The sequence below is a fragment of the Quercus robur genome, chromosome 5, assembly GCF_932294415.1.
Source record: "Quercus robur chromosome 5, dhQueRobu3.1, whole genome shotgun sequence".
Lineage (NCBI taxonomy): Eukaryota > Viridiplantae > Streptophyta > Magnoliopsida > Fagales > Fagaceae > Quercus > Quercus robur.
In genome coordinates, this window is record NC_065538.1 from 50,805,537 (window position 1) to 50,823,384 (window position 17,848).

Below are 17,848 nucleotides of genomic sequence, written 5' to 3' on the forward strand. Positions count from 1 at the left end.
TTACCTACATATCCTATCATGTTAGATAACTGTACCAGACAATTATGTGGCTAAGATTGTTATCGACAAATGATGCTTTTGACTGGTTGATTGTTTCTAAATTACACAAAATTGTAAATACATCTACTAAATTATTAGGTAGGTAAACAATCTCTTCGAATTCATTAAAATTTTTGACATGTGACAATTAATAAAATTATTCAGTAGTTCTGGTCATAATTTATTTAATAAATTATGTAATTTATTTAAATAATATATATGAAAAATTTTAAGAATTTTAATATAATAAGTTGAAAAACAATTATTCTAAATAAGTTTGAACTTTAAGGGTATGTTTGTATGGAGGTGAAATTGGGTAGAAGGTTTGAAGAGAAAATAGGAAGAAATTTTTTTTGAAGTGTGTTTAGTTGGGTGAAGAAGAAGGAAAATAAATGGTGAGGTCTGAGTGTTTTCTCTTCGGTCCCATTAAAAAGTTTTATTCCAAAATAGAGAGAAAATTGAAAGGAGAAAATAGGGGTGTTTAATGGACAAAAATACTCATGTGCACTTGCACACTACCTTTGCCATTTTTTTTTTTTTTTCCTTTTCCTAGGCACGTTGCCTCTGCCAATTTTTTTTTTCTTTCTTCTTTACCTTTCCTTGGGCACGTTGCCTCTGCCAATAATTTTTCTTTTCTTTTCGTTTCCCTACCCTGGCACGTTGCCTCTCCCATTTTTTTCCCCTGGATGTTGCCTTCTTCCTTCCTCTATTTATTTTATTTTATTTTTTAACTAGACATGATTTTTTTTTGGGACATGATTTTTTTTTTTTAATAAATTAGATGATTGCTTCTTTTTTTTTTTTGATTGTTTGTTACTTTTTTTGTTTTAATTGACCATCATTTTTTAACTAGGGTATATGAGTAAATTTATATAAATTCATTTTTTTTTATCCTTTCCTTTTCCACTCCAAACAAAACAAAAAGGAGATAAATTAAAATTTTTTCTATCATCTCACTTTTCTATCCTCCCACCATTTTTTATCATCTCACTTTATCCTTTATTTACCATTAGAAATAAAGTAAAAGTTGAATCTTCACTCATTAAATGCATCTTAACAGTTTACTAATTAAAAACACCTTATACCTGGGAATTCTTTCCAAACATTAATGTATATGTGTGAACTCGTAAAAAAAAAACTGTATGTTACACTCACAAGAGTAAAAATTGAGCACCACAATTATTATTTTTGATGCAGCATTCTTTAATCAAGAAATGCTTGGAGCATTCTCCCAAAAAAAAAAAAAATGCTGGAGGGTCAATAAAGCCAACACTGACAATTAATATTCTATATTTTATGTTAGGGAAGTATATAATTAGTTAAATATTTTATTGCTTTTTGAGCGCTCACGTTTTAGTATTAATTAGACTATTATTAGTGACATGTTTTACATAAATTGAACATAAAATTAATCGTTTTCACACTTGATCGCTAAAGCTAATATGTAACAAAGGAATCATTGCACACTTTTGGTATGATAGTCACTTTATAAATATAAGTATTTGTGGAGTGTGAAGGAGGAGGGCCAAGGTTCAAGTCTACAGGAAGGAGCTTCACACACATATACACTTAGATTAGGCTAGATTAGAATTCTATCTTGTAAAAAAAAAAAAAAAAAAGAGGAAAATTCACCTATAATAATTAGATAAGATTGAAATAAAAGTAAATTCTACCTAAAAATAAAATAAAATTAAGAATGTAAATTTTCTTGTTTGTACCCAAACATGCGTGTTTATTTATTTTTGTTCTCATTGCCATCAAATATGATATTTTTGTGGACAATTTCAAAGACAAGAATGTATAATTATGGCTGCAAACATAAAAAGAGATAGAAGTGTCATTAACTATCTTCCTTTACTCGGCATTAAGAAGATATTTACAAGTAGATGATAATAATAATATGCTATGGATTATAATAGATAATTCAAACTTAAAACAGTGATTCCCAAGTCAAATATCTAATTCAAGGGCGTAATGGTAAATGAGTCACTAATTAAAATGATATTCCAATTTCTCTTGCTCCCAACGTGAATGGAATAACAAAGAGTGTACTGTGTGTGTGGAGACACACACACACACACACACAGAACACACACACAGAAGAAGAAACGTGTACTGTGGACCTTGGAGTCAAATTTGCTATTTGAATATTATAAAATAGACAAATATCTCATGTGTGCCTAGAAGCCACGAGGGCCACGCGTCAGGCGAGACTTTAAATGTCCAATAGCTAATTAAAGCACCTACAGTAGTGGAGTTAAAAATTTAACTTTTTAACTCTACCAAAAATTATTTTATCTATTTTACCTACATACATGTTGCAGCAGTGGATCTAATTTAGGTTTTAACACAATAAAATAATATATTCATTACAATAAAATAATATATCTTATACAATAAACAACAATCACAACCACCTTCAACCGCCATCGCCACCGCCGCCGTTGACGACTCTTTTACCGCCGCCGCCGCCACATGATAGCCAATAATCGTCTAGTGTTAACAAGTGATTTTTAGACAAATTACAGAGACATTTATAGACATTTATATTACAAATTACAGAGACAAATTACACAACAAACTTACATTTACAGAGACATTTATATCAACACAACAAATGTAAACTTCCCTGCACACAGAAAATTCCCAAACGTAACTTTGTGGTTTTGTGCAACACAATAAATTACAGAGACAACAAAACATGTAAATTTCCCTGCACAAATTATAGAGACCACAAGAACTTCTATTACAAGAAAACCACACAATAAATTCCTACAAATAGAAAATTCTCAATACATTCCTCCATTCAGATGTTATACCCAGCAAAAATAGCAAAAAAATAGCACCATTTGCCCAAAACAACATAGCGACAACACCATTTTTCACCACAAAATAACACTAAACCCAGAAAAATTAAGCCAAAACAACAAACACCTAGATGAAAAAATTCACTACAAAAGAAGAGAGAGCACTGACCTGAAGTGGATCGGCTAGGACGACGTGGGCTGGGACGGTGTGGGCTGGGATGGCATGGGACGGCAACGGCGTGGGCTGGGAGATGAGAGAGATGAGAGCTTGACAGATGGCGTGGGCTGGGATGGCGTGGGACGGCGACGGTGTGGGCTAGGACGGCGACAGCGTGGGCCGGGAGATGAGAGAGATGAGAGCTTGATAAGAAAGATGAGAGCTTGACAGATAAGAGAGATAAGAGCTTGAGAGAACTTATGAGAGCTTGAGAGTGATGATGAGAGAAAGCACGGTGAGATAGAATAAAAGAAATGAAAAAAAAAATAAAGTAAGTTGCATTATTTTAATCGGAGTTGGAATAAATTTTTATTTTTTTAGATGTGCACTATAACAAATCAGGTAAAATTTATAACTTTGCCTCCACTGCTGCAAGGCTTTTTTGGTATATTGGTGGAGCTAAAATAGCATTATAGCTTTTTAGCTCCACTGTTGCAAATGCTCTTAAACAGATAGATCCTCCCAATTTTCAGTAGCAACATTTTTTTTTTAAAAGATAATTACAATATGCTGCTAATTCTGCAGTTGAACCCTTTCTCCCTTAGACCCCAAGCACTCTGTGCATGGAGAGGTGTCAATTCAACCACAAGGCCTTTGGCAGTAGTAACATCTAAGACATCTTTATTGCTTAAACATTTAGACATTGCATATTTTTATGTATTTGGAGTATGAAATTTTATCTTATTTCATATTTTTGTGGATCAATTTTTACCATATGTAAAATATCAAAATAGAAGAATTAAAAGAAAATTTAAATATAAACATAAAAATTAATAATTTATTTATTTATTTATGAGCATTCCAACTTTCTTCCATTGTACTAACACTTCATGTGAGAACTCTAAGAAAATTATTTTTTTAAATGTGGATATATTAATTTCTTAATTTTAGTATCAGTGTACAATTTTGTAATGGTACTAGAAAATTTTATAAAGGCATATGATGGAAGAATGGCTATATATACATATATACTCAATTTGTAACATATTGTTGGTACTTCATTCCATTTTGGCAGTAGTAACATCTAAGACATCTTTATTGCTTAAACATTTAGACATTGCATATTTTTATGTATTTGGAGTATGAAATTTTATATTATTTCATATTTTTGTGGATCAATTTTTACCATATGTAAAATATCAAAATGGAAGAATTAAAAGAAAATTTAAATATAAACATAAACATTAATATATTTATTTATTTATTTATGAGCATTCCAACTTTCTTCCGTTGTACTAACACTTCATGTGAGAACTCTAAGAAAATTATTTTTTTAAATGTGGATACATTAATTTCTTAATTTTAGTATCAGTGTACAATTTTGTAATGATACTAGAAAATTTTATAAAGGCATATGATGGAAGAATGGCTATATATACATATATACTCAATTTGTAACATATTGTTGGTACTTCATTCCATTTTGGATGTCTCAAAACATTAATTTTTTTTAAAGTAAATTTAATATTGAAATATAAAATTGTTACGAAGAAAGTTGAAGTTATTAAAAAAAAAAAGAAAAAAAAAAGAAAGTTAAAACCATGGATGTACAAAAATATAAATCAAAAACTTTTTAATCATTTTTTTTCTTGTATAGGCTTTTTTAATGATTTTCCTAAGATAATTAATTTATAAAATACATCACTTAATCCATTTTTCACATGATAAAAGTTTAAACATGTATAAAAAAAACCAATTTTATTAAAATAGCCCAACAATAGTCATAAAGCAAAAAAAAAAAAAAAAAAAAAAAAACCAGTAGCAAAAGGCTTTTTGTTTTCTTCATACTTGATAACTTTTAAAGTTGACATTTTTCAAGGTAAGATGGAAAAAGAAAAAAAATTAATGATATATTTATGTCCAGGAATTGATATTGAAAATCAAAAGTTGTTAATTTGTTAGTAAGTTTATCTGTTAAGAAAGAGACAAAAAAAGTTGAATTAACACAAAGTGATTTTCCTATAATGAAGAGTTATTTATTAGAAGTAAGTGGTAGTGATGATCTCAAACTAATTGGATGAAAAACTTTCTCTAGTTAGATATTGTCATGCAAGTTATTCAAACTATTCTTAAGTGTGGAAATTTTTTTATTTAATTATAAATTAGACCATAGATGGTGGACAATTTTTCGGTTGTGTCAATTATATATTTTGTATTTGCTATGGACTGACTTTATAATTTCAAGTTTACAGATAAGAAAGTGACCAAACATATTTCTTTAGAATCATTGGAGCCATCTAAGATTATAATTAAATCACCCCTCAAAAAAAAAAAGATTATAATTAAATCAAATTTCATAGTGCGTTAAAGAGGTGGGTTGGGATGGTCGGTTCGTAGAGAAAATTGTTACCATTTTTAGGAGGAGAAAGATATTTTTATACATGTTTGAAAATTTTCAAACATAGAACTAGAGATAAGTATAAACATAAACATAATCATAATCATATGAAAACTTATGAACAGCATTGACATAAGGCTTAATGATTCACTTTTTCATCTAAAATATAATTGAAGTTGATGCAAATGCTTGTACAAATACCTTATTTAGGATAGGTAATCTCCCTTACAAATACCATGTTTATGAAGGTGGAATTCCTTGGTTAATACTTTAATTGTGATAGGTAAACAATTTCACAAATACCGTATTTGCTAAATTCAAATGCCTTTACATATACCTCATCTGTGATAGGTAAAGATTCTCACAAATACCTTATTTATTATAGCTAGATGACCTTATAAATATTTTATTTGTGATAGGGAAAGACTCTTAAAAAAACATTTAATTTGTGATAAGGTAATGGCTCACAAATACCTTATTTATACTAGCAAGATGTACTAACAAATAAATGATTAAAAAAACTATTAAATTTTATATTAAATTTTCATTGAGTAAAATATCTCATCTCCCACACTAGTTGGCTACCCTCAACTCCAAGAGGATGTAAGTCTAAACCAAAGGCTCATGAGAGTTCTCACGCGCTCTTATGCATGCGAAGTTCATGTCTCTTAGTCTCTCTAATCCGACATCTAATTTGGATGGTTTCTATGTTGTTGGAAAGCTTATTTTAAGTACTACAACTTAGGCTTGTGAAATACATTATAAACAAAAGCCCGAGTATTTAATTATAAAGATATTCGAGTTACAAAATTATGTTCCAAACATGTAAATCCTACAGAAATAAATTGGTATCTCTCTCAATACTTATCCAAAATACATTTCGATTGTTCATATGATCTCTTAACTCTTGAACTGAGGGGGGTCTACTGGTAGTGGTGATGTTGCCGGAAAGTCACCAAAGTACCAAATATAGCGAAGGACAAAATGTCCATCAATGGAAAAACCTAGAAAAAGTATGAGTTACATGCCTCCCAAAACCATTTATTGGCTTGGAAACAATGAAAAATAGCCGATGTCTCTAATACCGATCAAAAACTGATAAAAACCGATAAAAATAGGAAATCATGATCATTTTTGTTTTTTGATCGTTCCCATTTTAAAAACCATGCAAACATGGGTGACGCGTTACTTATGCTTCAGGGGTTCAAATGAACTTCCTGACTTGATATATAAAAATTTATATGTATAAAATATTATTTTATTAGTCTAATTTAACTTGAAAAATACTTTTACACACCTTGACTTAAAACTTGCACACTTTGACATTGATCAGTCTAGCCCAAAATTAAATAACACAAATTCATCCATTCTAAAACCAACCAACTACATAAATCAAAAATCTCTCTCTCATTAATCTCTTTTCTTTATCTAACTATCAATATCTCCGACTTTAAATTTATATATTATTTGCATGAGTGTGTGTCTGATATTAATTGTATGCATTTTTTTGTTATTTGTGTATATGTGTATGTATATTATAATATAACTTTATACAATTTAATAATTAGAAATTTTAGAGGGTTTGTTACATGTGTCATGTGTGCATATTGTTATTATGTTATAACAACATTTTGTTACAAAGTTAGTGATTTTAAAAAATAGTAAAGTTAGTGATTTTTCTAGTATTTGATTGGTTAATTAAACACATAGTGTACTAGTTAGGGTGAGGTTTGGGTGGGTCCAGTGCCTAGTTGCACCAAATTTGTTGAGATATTAATGATATGTGTCACCATCTCAATGGGTCTAGAGCATTGGATGTAATGGACCTAAACCTCACCCTATTATTTATATATGTATGAATATGGGTGTGGCTTTTTGGGTCAATAATTAATACAATCCATGTGAGTTGACCTTTGTCATTCAATTTAAAATAATTTATAAAAATAATGACAAATAGATAATGAGGATTGTATAAAAATAAAAAGCATAACACAAACTTAACAAAATAAAATGGTTATACCTATCCACATTGATAGATAATGAAATCTCCTACTCTTTTCAAAAAGTGAAAACTTGTAAAAGAAAATAGTAAGATGTCATGTATAATTATTATTGTAGTTGCACGATTTTCCTGACCCAAACCCTATTGAGCAGGCCCTGGCCCAAGGCGCAACACGCAATAAATACTTGTAGAGGATGGGTCAAAGAACTTAGCCTCAGTGAGCTTAGTCGGTCCGAGGTATGGAAAATGTTGTTGCAGGAATAAAGATACCAGAATGGATACTCCACAGAAGATTCTATTTCCTGAGTGCTGAATACATTTTTTCCCTCCCCTTCTTTGAGGGACTCCATTACATTATATAGCTCTCTTCTTCTTATCTGAACCTTACACTTGTTGATCATCTAAGCCCCCACTTGAGCACCTGTCCTATCAGACACCTTTATCACTCCCTTGTGAGTTGCAGTGGCCAAGGTAGTACTGTTCAGGGGTCTTTTCCTCATTAATGCGGCCAAGAGGGTGGTTGTGACACATTTAATGTGGTGGTAGCAACTTTCCATGAGATATTTTGGGTTTTATTCTTTTTTATATGCTTGGAGGATGAGCTGCAATGGTTGGGGCAAGCTTTTTGATCTGGACTTCGTGGTGTCCGAGGAGGTGTTACTCCTCGGACAGGTTTCTTTTACCGCAGTTGGGCTTGAAAAATGTTTTGGCTATGACTTCTCCTCGGACACGATGCTTCTCGGATGGGCCTGTATTTAACTAGCCAATTATTTTGGGCCGGGCCCCACAATAGCCCCTCAAAACTCCGGTTTTTATCTCCTTCCGAGGAGAAAAGCGGGGTTTTGATGTCATTGAGTGGATGGAAGTAAGGAAGGCTTGGGGCGCGCGTGCGGGCAGTTACTTTGGACGCGCTACAATTTACGTGGCGCGGCCATTTACTTCCGGAGGCTAATTGTCTCCTTCATCCAACGGTGAGACGTGGATCGAACGGCCATCATTATTTCTCGATTTTTTAGGCAAGGTCGATCTTTTCTCTCTCCTCCTGGCTATATAAGACGTCAGACAGACTCCCTTTTTCTTTTTTTATCCGCACATCAGAATAGAGATCTCTAGAGAACTCCAGCGCCCAGAAATCCTTGAGCATATCCTTTCTTCAGATCTTCATAGTCATTTTTGCGAAGCACCCTCCATAGAAGAGCTTTCCGATCACCTCATCGGTCATTTGAGAAGACACCTGTAAGTTCCGTTTGCTTTGTCGCTTCGATTTCCTCCTCGGACTTTGTTTTTCCCCTCGGTCTTTATTTTCATTCTTCCAGTACAGTTCAGATGGGTAGATTCGAAAAATTAGTAAATACTTCGGCCGCTATGGAGGCCTTTAGGGCAAAATACCACATTCCCCCGGGGGTGGGGCTGCAGTATTGTCCTCTTGAAGGAGTATTGACAGATAAAGGCGAGGGAGAAGTTGTTATCCCCATGATTGCTTTCATAGAGAGAGGGATGACACTTCCCATGCGTAGGATTACAAGGGAGTACCTGTTCAACCATAGGTTGACACCGCATCAGTGTGCCCCAAATATGTTCAAGATACTAGGCTGTGTAGATGTCTTAGACGAGCAGATGAATCTAGGCCTTACTTGGCACGACGTGGCTTATCTGTATGAATGTCACCGCCTCGAGAGTGGAGGGTATTATCTTAAATCCCGATCCGAGGTTGTTAGATTGATCTCTTGTCTTCCAGTATCCAATAAGACCGTGAAGAATGATTTTCTTATTGCTTAGGGGGAGTGGTTCGATGGTATTCATTGTCCGACTCGGGCAGGAATCCCAGGTGCGGCGTCGTTAGGGCCAAGGGTTTAGCATTGGGGGGTTAATTTTCTTGCTTTCCTTACACTTGGAGAATTTCATGAACTAATCCCACTTTTCTTGGATGTTTACAGATAAAGTTCACGTCGCTCCTCGGCTAAACTTCGTGAATGTGCCGGCGCTGAACTACCTTCTGAGGTCGGAAATTTACGTTGCTGAGGACGGACAGCTACGTGCGGCTCATCTGGTTCGGGGCTATCAACCCCTAAGCCGCTCTTTCCAGGCTATTGGTCACGCCATAAGGGCTGGCAGTTCGAGGTTGGCTAGGATTGACGTGTCCAAGACCGGGTTCTTAGCTCAACGTGATCTTCCACCAGTCGTACTACCCGGCGTTCGGCATCCCTATATAGCAAAGCAACTACCTCCGCCAGAAGAGCCTGGTGTTGCTGTTCCAGTTGAGGGACAAACCGAATCATCTCGTCTTTCCCTTGAGGAAGAAATAGACGAGTTTTATTTTGAGGAAGAAGTGCAGCAAGACCCCGTGGTTGAGCTTTCTGATTCTGAAGGAGAGCAGGACCGCAACTCCGTGGCTGGTGGTCCAATTATAATAACCTGCTCGAACGACTCCTCGGACGGAGAAGGAGGTGATATGGGAAAGTCTCTAGGAGAGTTGATGTCCAGCCGAGGCAAGGGTCAGTCCTCGAAGGCACCTGCCAAGGCACAAACCCAGGACCCACCTCCAATCGCCCCTCAGGTCCCTACTGATCCTGGCCTCAAGGCTATCCCCGATCTAAAAAAGAAGAGGCAGGCTGACATTCCTGAGGAGGGTGAGCTGGTTACCCGACCTGCTAAGCAGCAAAAGGCTACAAAGGGACAGAGGAGTAAGAGGGCAAACTCCTCTGAGAGCAGGGACGAGGAGAACCGTGCTGAGGTGCGCGCTACCCCGCGTACGTGGAGCCCTAAGTTGGAGTTGGATGGGGTTGCTATCCCCTACAACTCGTCGATCCGAGAGTACAACCGGGGCCGAGCAGGGTACGTGGCTGATGCCTTAGAGCAACCCCTACTGCTTCCTCGGGATATGGAGGCCTATAGGCGGTTCTCTCAGCCCGAGATTTTCCTATCCCTTAAAAGGGATCTTGCGATGGTAAGTAATTCTTTTACTGTTTTATTAATTTATTTAACCCTGTTAAATTCTGAACCGATTTTGTTTCGTTTGCAGATTACTCAGCAGGTATTTGTGGCTGAGGAATTTTGTCGTGATAATCGAAGTCGGGCTGAGGCTGAGGCTCAGTCTCGGACGGAGATGGAGAAAGCCTTGGGGTCCCTCAAGCACGATCACCTTGAACTCACTGAGAAGTTCAAGGAGTCGAAGAAACGGCGCAAAAGTGCTGAGGCTGGTCTGAAGAGTGCCGAGACCCAGGCGGAGGACCAGCGCAAAGAGCTATATTCGACCCAGATCAACCTTGCTACCGAGAAGCAGGCAGTGCTAGATCTCAAAACTGCTCTGCAAAAAGTCGAGGGTGAGCTGCGGTGGGTCAAAGAGGAGGCTCAGCTGATCCGAGAGGCTACGGAGGCTGAAAAGAATGCTACTCGCCAGCTTGGGGTCCAAGAAACGGAGGTCAGGCTATCCGAAGAGATCCCCGAGGTGTGCAGGGACTACTGTAGCATCTCATGGGCTCAGGCCCTTGATGCTGCAGGAGTTCCTGCAGATTCGGTGCTAAGACTGCCTGAGAACGTCTTCTACCCTCAAGAGATCCGAGAGAATCCTGACGACGTCCAAGCAGCTTCTGAGCAGGATTTGACGGTGCCAGATGTCGTCCCCATGCCTGAGAACTCGAAGGATCCTGCTGCGGACCCTACCATCGAGGTTCCTCCTCCTCAGCCAGAGCAGAAAGAAGACCCTCCTGCCAAGGCTTAGCTTTTTGGCTTTTTAATTTTTATATTTCCTTCCTCTCTTTATTATTATTATTATTATTGTTTTTTTGAACGAGAGTCATCCTGCTTTTGCGCTCTTTTGTAAGGACATCTCTTTTTGTATTGATCTCGGAATATTAATATAGAATGTTTCCTTCATTTTCTTGGATTTATGTTAGCACCATCCCTTTATTTAACGCTGATAACGATATAAATGGTCAAGGTGAAGAGGATGTCTTGTAGCGAATTTGAATGAGGGTTGCAATGGTGCTAGACTGCGCGCACGCCTTAAAATGATTTCCCTTCGGTAATAGTTTCCCAAATTGTCATGAGTAATAATTTCCCCCAAGTCTGTGGTCCGAGGATCCATGCAGGACTTAGGTTCTGTTTAAAACTATGAGTAGTCGCCATAAGTAATAATTTCCCCTAAGTCTGTGGTCTGAGGATCCATGCAGGACTTAGGTTCTGTATAAAACTTGTATAAATTGTCATGAGTAATAATTTCCCCTAAGTCTGTGGTCCGAGGAGCCATGCAGGACTTAGGTTTTGTTTAAAACTATGAATAGTCGCCATAAGTAATAATTTCCCCTAAGTCTGTGGTTCGAGGATCCATGCAGGACTTAGGTTCTGTTTAAAACTATGAGTAGTCACCATAAGTAATAATTTCCCCTACGTCTGTGGTACGAGGAGCCATGCAGGACTTAGGTTCTGTTTAAAACTTGTATAAATTGTCATGAGTAATAATTTCCCCTAAGTCTGTGGTCCGAGGAGCCATGCAGGACTTAGGTTCTGTTTAAAACTATGAATAGTCGTCATAAGTAATAATTTCCCCTAAGTCTGTGGTCCGAGGATCCATGCAGGACTTAGGTTCTGTTTAAAACTTGTATAAATTGTCATGAGTAATAATTTCCCCCAAGTCTGTGGTCCGAGGATCCATGCAGGACTTAGGTTCTGTTTAAAACTATGAGTAGTCGCCATAAGTAATAATTTCCCCTAAGTCTGTGGTCCGAGGATCCATGCAGGACTTAGGTTCTGTTTAAAACTATGAGTAGTCGCCATAAGTAATAATTTCCCCTAAGTCTGTGGTCCGAGAATCCATACAGGACTTAGATTCTGTTTAAAACTATGAGTAGTCGCCATAAGTAATAATTTCCCCTATGGGTTACCAAGTACCCTAAAAATCTCCCCGACCCGACCCCGAATGAACATTTGGAAGCGTTCAACCGCAACCGGTGTTCCCTTAAGATAGCGAAGATTTTTTCGAGGTCTTTCACGTGCTCGGACACCCTTTTTACTTTTTACAACCATATCGTCTATGTAAACCTCTATGATCTTGCCCAGTTGTGGTTCGAACATCCGGGTCATCATCCTTTGGTAGGTTGAGCCTGCGTTCTTCAGCCCAAACGGCATCACCTTATAGTGATAATTTCCGATGGGCGTTATGAAAGCCGTCTTCTCCTGGTCTTCTGGCGCAAGGGGAATCTGATGATAGCCCTGGAAGGCGTCCAGGAAGCTCATCCGAGGATGACCCACGGTTGCATCCACCAACCTGTCAATTCGGGGTAGGGGGAATGGGTCCTTTGGGCACGCCTTGTTCAGGTCCGTGAAGTCCACGCAGACCCTCCACTTCCCTGTCTTCTTCCTTACCACCACCGTGTTTGCCAACCATTCAGGGTAAAAGACCTCTTTAATAGCCCCTGCTTTTTTCAGTTTGGCCACCTCGTCTTTCACGGCACTAGCGTGTTCCTTTGAAGGGCGTCGGGGTGGCTGCTTCTTCGGAGTGGAAGAGGGGTTGACGTTCAGGTGGTGACAAATAAGGCTAGGATCAACTCCCGGGGCGTCGTAGGCGTCACATGCAAACACGTCGACATTTCCTCTGAGAAATCTGACCAGTTCCTCTTTTTCTTGAGAAGGCAACTCAGAGCCGACCTGAAAAAACTTGTCCGGGTCGTTGTTGACAGCGATCTTATCTAAACTTTCACACCTGATCTCCTCGGCTAGCCCGTCCCCTTGCACGGCCGAGGAGGCTGGTTGCTATGAGCTCTGTGGGGCCGAGGACTCGGCAACGGGCCGATGTAAGATGGCGGCAACCATACACTTCCTGGCTACGGCCTGATCTCCTCGGATTTCTTCTACTTGTCCTCTGGATGGGTATTTTACTTTTTGGTGGAGTGTGGAGGATACGGCTTCTAGGGCGTGGATCCATGGCCTGGCAACTATTGCGGTGTAGGGGGAGTAAGCGTCGACCACGATAAAATTTACCTCCACCACCTCCGACCCAGTCTGCACGGGTAGCCGGATCTGCCCTTTCGGTGTAACAATCCTCCCTTCGAAGCTGAGAAGGGGGGAATCATAAGCTGCCAAATCTTCCGGTTTCAGGTTCAGCCCCTTGTATAGATCAGGGTACATTATTTCTACCGCACTTCCTGAGTCTACTAACACCCTTCTCACATCGAAGCCTCCAATTCTTAATGTAACCACCAAGGCGTCGTCGTGAGGTTGAATAGTTCCCCTCTTATCCTCGTCCGAGAATCCCAGTATCAAAGAGCTTCGCTTTTTCGACCTTTTGGGTTCCCTATGCCTGTCCTCGGAGTGGAGCCGATCTACAGCCAGTACCCTGGGGATGGGTGGCCCAGTTCTTCCTGGTGCAGCGAGGATGACATGTATCATTCCAGTAGGGGGTCTTAAGGACACATCCTTTCGAGACTCTGGTATTGCTTGGTCGGGATGTCCGCTCGAGGGGTGCAGAAGGTGACGTAACTTCCCTTCTCGGACCAATTGATCTAGGTGATTCCATAGATTCCTGCAATCCTCAATGGTATGCCCATGGTCCTGATGGTAGTGACAGTATAGGTCCTGGTTATGTTTGGAAGGGTCTCCGGCCATCTTTCCTGGCCATCTAAAATAGGGCTCGTTCCTTACTTTCTCCAGCACCTGTTGTACTGGCTCCCTAAACACGGCATTCACTGTTTGTGGGTGGCTCTGTCCAGCCTGTCGCGAGAAATCTCTCCTCGGCTGGCTAGGGTTATACCGTTCCGACCTAAAGTCATTTGCTTTGGGGGGAATGACCTTCTCCTTTCCCCTTCCTTGCAGCTGATCTTCCTCCACCCTTTTGTACTTGTCGATCCTATCCATCAGCTGATGAACGTCGGCAACTGGTTTACCAGTGAGGGATTTCCTCAAGCCATGCTCGGTGGGGAGGCCGCTTTTGAACGTGCTGATAGTAACATCATCATGGTTGTCATCTAAGTCGTTATACACCTCCCAATATCTGTCCGAGTATGCTTTCAGGGTTTCTCCTTCGTGCATGGATAAGGACAATAATGAACTAAGAGGTCGAGGGACCCTGGTGTTTGTGATAAAACGGGAGCAGAAAGCCTGAGTGAGCTGCTTGTAGGAGCCTATGGAATTTGTCTTCAAGCTGTTAAACCACCTCATCGCCATTGATCCCAAGCTGGATGGGAAGATTTTGCACATTAGGGTTTCATTTTGGGAGTAGATTGCCATTTTCTGGTTAAACTGGCTCACATGCTCTACCGGATCTGCTCGGCCATTATAGATGGCGAACGCCGGTTGGTTGAAGCGTCGAGGTAGCTTAGCCCCTTCAATTCTATACGTGAAGGGTGATCTCGAAACCTGGTCCAACGCCTTCTTCATAACATCATTCCCTGAACCCTTGCTGGATGGGTTCTCATATTTCCGTACAAGGCGTGGTTCCCTTTCGTAGGAAAAGGTTTCACTTGGGGGGTCCTTGACCTCCGTCGGTAACTCGAATCCTCCGCATTAGAAGACTCGTCTGAGTCAGAGGGGGATCGTTTCCGCCGCACACGTCGTAACTCCCTTTTCAGGTCGTCTATTTCCCGCTGCATGGCCTGATGACTATTTCGCCTCTGGGACACGTGACTACCTGTCTGAGTGTGACTCTGGCTCGTCCGGATAGTATGCACACTTCCCTCACGATTCCCCCTGCCGCCTGCGTTGGTGGGGTTATTTTGCCTCTAGGACTCGGCGGGTTGTGTCTGTTGGGAGTTTGCCTGGTGAGGATTCTCCTGGTGTGGGCCTAGTTCTGCCATACTCGACCGTTGTGCTGGCTGATGCTCTAGTTCTTCCCACAGACGGCGCCAATTGTAGTTGCACGATTTTCCTGGCCCAAACCCTATTGAGCAGGCCTTGGCCCAAGGCGCAACACACAATAAATACTTGTAGAGGATGGGTCAAAGAACTTAGCCTCAGTGAGCTTAGTCGGTCTGAGGTATGGAAAATGTTGTTGCAGGAATAAAGATACCAGAATGGATACTCCACAGAAGATTCTATTTCCTAAGTGCTGAATATATTTTTTCTGTCCCCTTCTTTGAGGGACTCCATTACATTATATAGCTCTCTCCTTCTTATCTGAACCTTACACTTGTTGATCATCTAAACCCCCACTTGAGCACCTGTCCTATCAGACACCTTTATTACTCCCTTGTGAGTTGCAGTGACCAAGGTAGTACTGTTCAGGGGTCTTTTCCTCATTAATGCGGCCAAGAGGGTGGTTGTGACACATTTAATGTGGAGGTAGCAGCTTTCCATGAGATATTTTGGGTTTTATTCTTTTTTATATGCTTGGAGGATGAGCTGCAATGGTTGGGGCGAGCTTTTTGATCTGGACTTCGTGGTGTCCGAGGAGGTGTTATTCCTCGGACAGGTTTCTTTTACCGCAGTTGGGCTTGAATAATGTTTTGGCTATGACTTCTCCTCGGACACGATGCTTCTCGGATGGGCCTGTATTTAACTAGTCCATTATTTTGGGCCGGGCCCCACAATTATTTTTTAATTTTTAACTCTTCGCTTCCTCACACCGAAATATGATTCAATACATAAAAACACTTGTTTTTCGATGACACCTGGGTTTGGTGTGCATGCTGGCAGATATGTGTTTTTTTATAAAAAAAAAAAAAAAAAAAAAAAAAAAAAAAACCATTGAACTATATCACTTGAACAATTGAACTCCCTTGATGTCTTTTACCAAGAAAAATAAATCAATTTAAGCTCAAATAAATACCCCATTTATCTCTCTCTTTCTCTCTTTTGTTGTGTATGTTTCTTAAAAAAATAATTTAAAGGTGATATTTTATTTTTTAAATAAATGAAATTATATTGGTGCCACATGGAGAGTGCATTAAAACTATTTAATTAACTCTTCGCTAATACTTTATTACCCAAATTACAAGATGTTAAATTACTCTTTCAATAACAACTCCATTACTAGGAGTTAGAAAATTCAAAAGAAATTTAGTTATTTATTTCAAATTATTTTAATCATGTATAATAATTTAAGGTAATATTTATGTTTTTTGTATTTAATATTTTATCATTCAATTGAATTATATTTGTAAAATGTTTTCTTTGTGTTACAATAAACGTCAAAACTAATAGCAATAAACATCTTTTTGCTATTTTTTTCTTAATTATAAACACATTATAATCAGGGACGGAGCCAAAGTTTTGAGTTAAGGGGGGCAGTTTTACTGTTAGCTGTGTGCAGCGGTTTCAACCTTTGACTTTGCTACTATTTAGTTCCTAAGATTTTTTTTTTTTTTGGTTGGTAAGAACAAAATTATTTTTGATTATAATGTTTTAAATGATAGGGTTGTTTATTTTGAATAAAATTGGTTAATTGAGCTTAATTTTTTTTTAAAGTTTTATTATTGGTAATTTTTGTTGTTAGGCTATTTCTTTGAGCTTGCATATTTTGTTTTCGATTTTAGATCTATAAATTTTTTTATAGTCACTAAAATGAGGAAAATACTAGCACTACAATTTTTTTTTTTTTTTATAAATTATTGATGTAATAAGTGCTAACTAGTAAGTAAAAAGATGATGTGAGTGGTTAGTCTATGTGCAAACCAATAAGAATTTACAACCAAAATAGTTTGTAAAAAAGTTTGTGAGTATAACATTACTCTTAAAAGAATTAATGATATTGTTTAAGGGGGAAAAAAATGTAATTTTATAGAACAAAATTACTAAAATTAGTACATATATATATATATATATATATATATATATATATATATAATGATACTTTTTAAAGAAAATTTAGGGGGGGCCATTGCCCTCCCCCCCCCCCCCCCCTCCTAATCCAAAAATAGGTACGTCCCTGATTATAATGTAAGCCCTTACAAATCACATAAAAAAGAAATTATATAAAAGAAATATGTTTTTATATATATATATATATCTTCTCTTAGAGAGAGAGAGAGAGAGTGAGATGGGCTGATTGGCTGTGCAGATTATGTATCGAGTGAACAAGATCCATTTGTATTCTATCAGTGGTTATCATGTTGAGACCGTGTCTAACACACGAGTCTTTGCTTCTAGTAGTGAACTTTTAAACATTGCAACGGAATGAAAAATACAGGAAATTAAGTTAAATTTACAGAAAGAGAAATTGATAAATATACCTTGGTTTTAGATCGATGGAGATTTAAGGAGCATAGCTAGATGACTGCACAGTTGAATTGCGTGCTGGACAAATCTCCCTTGGCAGAGGGCTTATACTTACATATGTACCCATGTAAAAATGGATCACGTCAAGTGGAGTGGCCACCTGCCAAAGGAGCATCTGCCCTGTAATTCATTTGTACACTTGAGTACTCGAATCTTTTCAATAATTTTGACCAATTTTTAAGGCTTGGTTTCTATATATAGGTAAGATAAATAACTGCATGTCATCAAGAATAGGT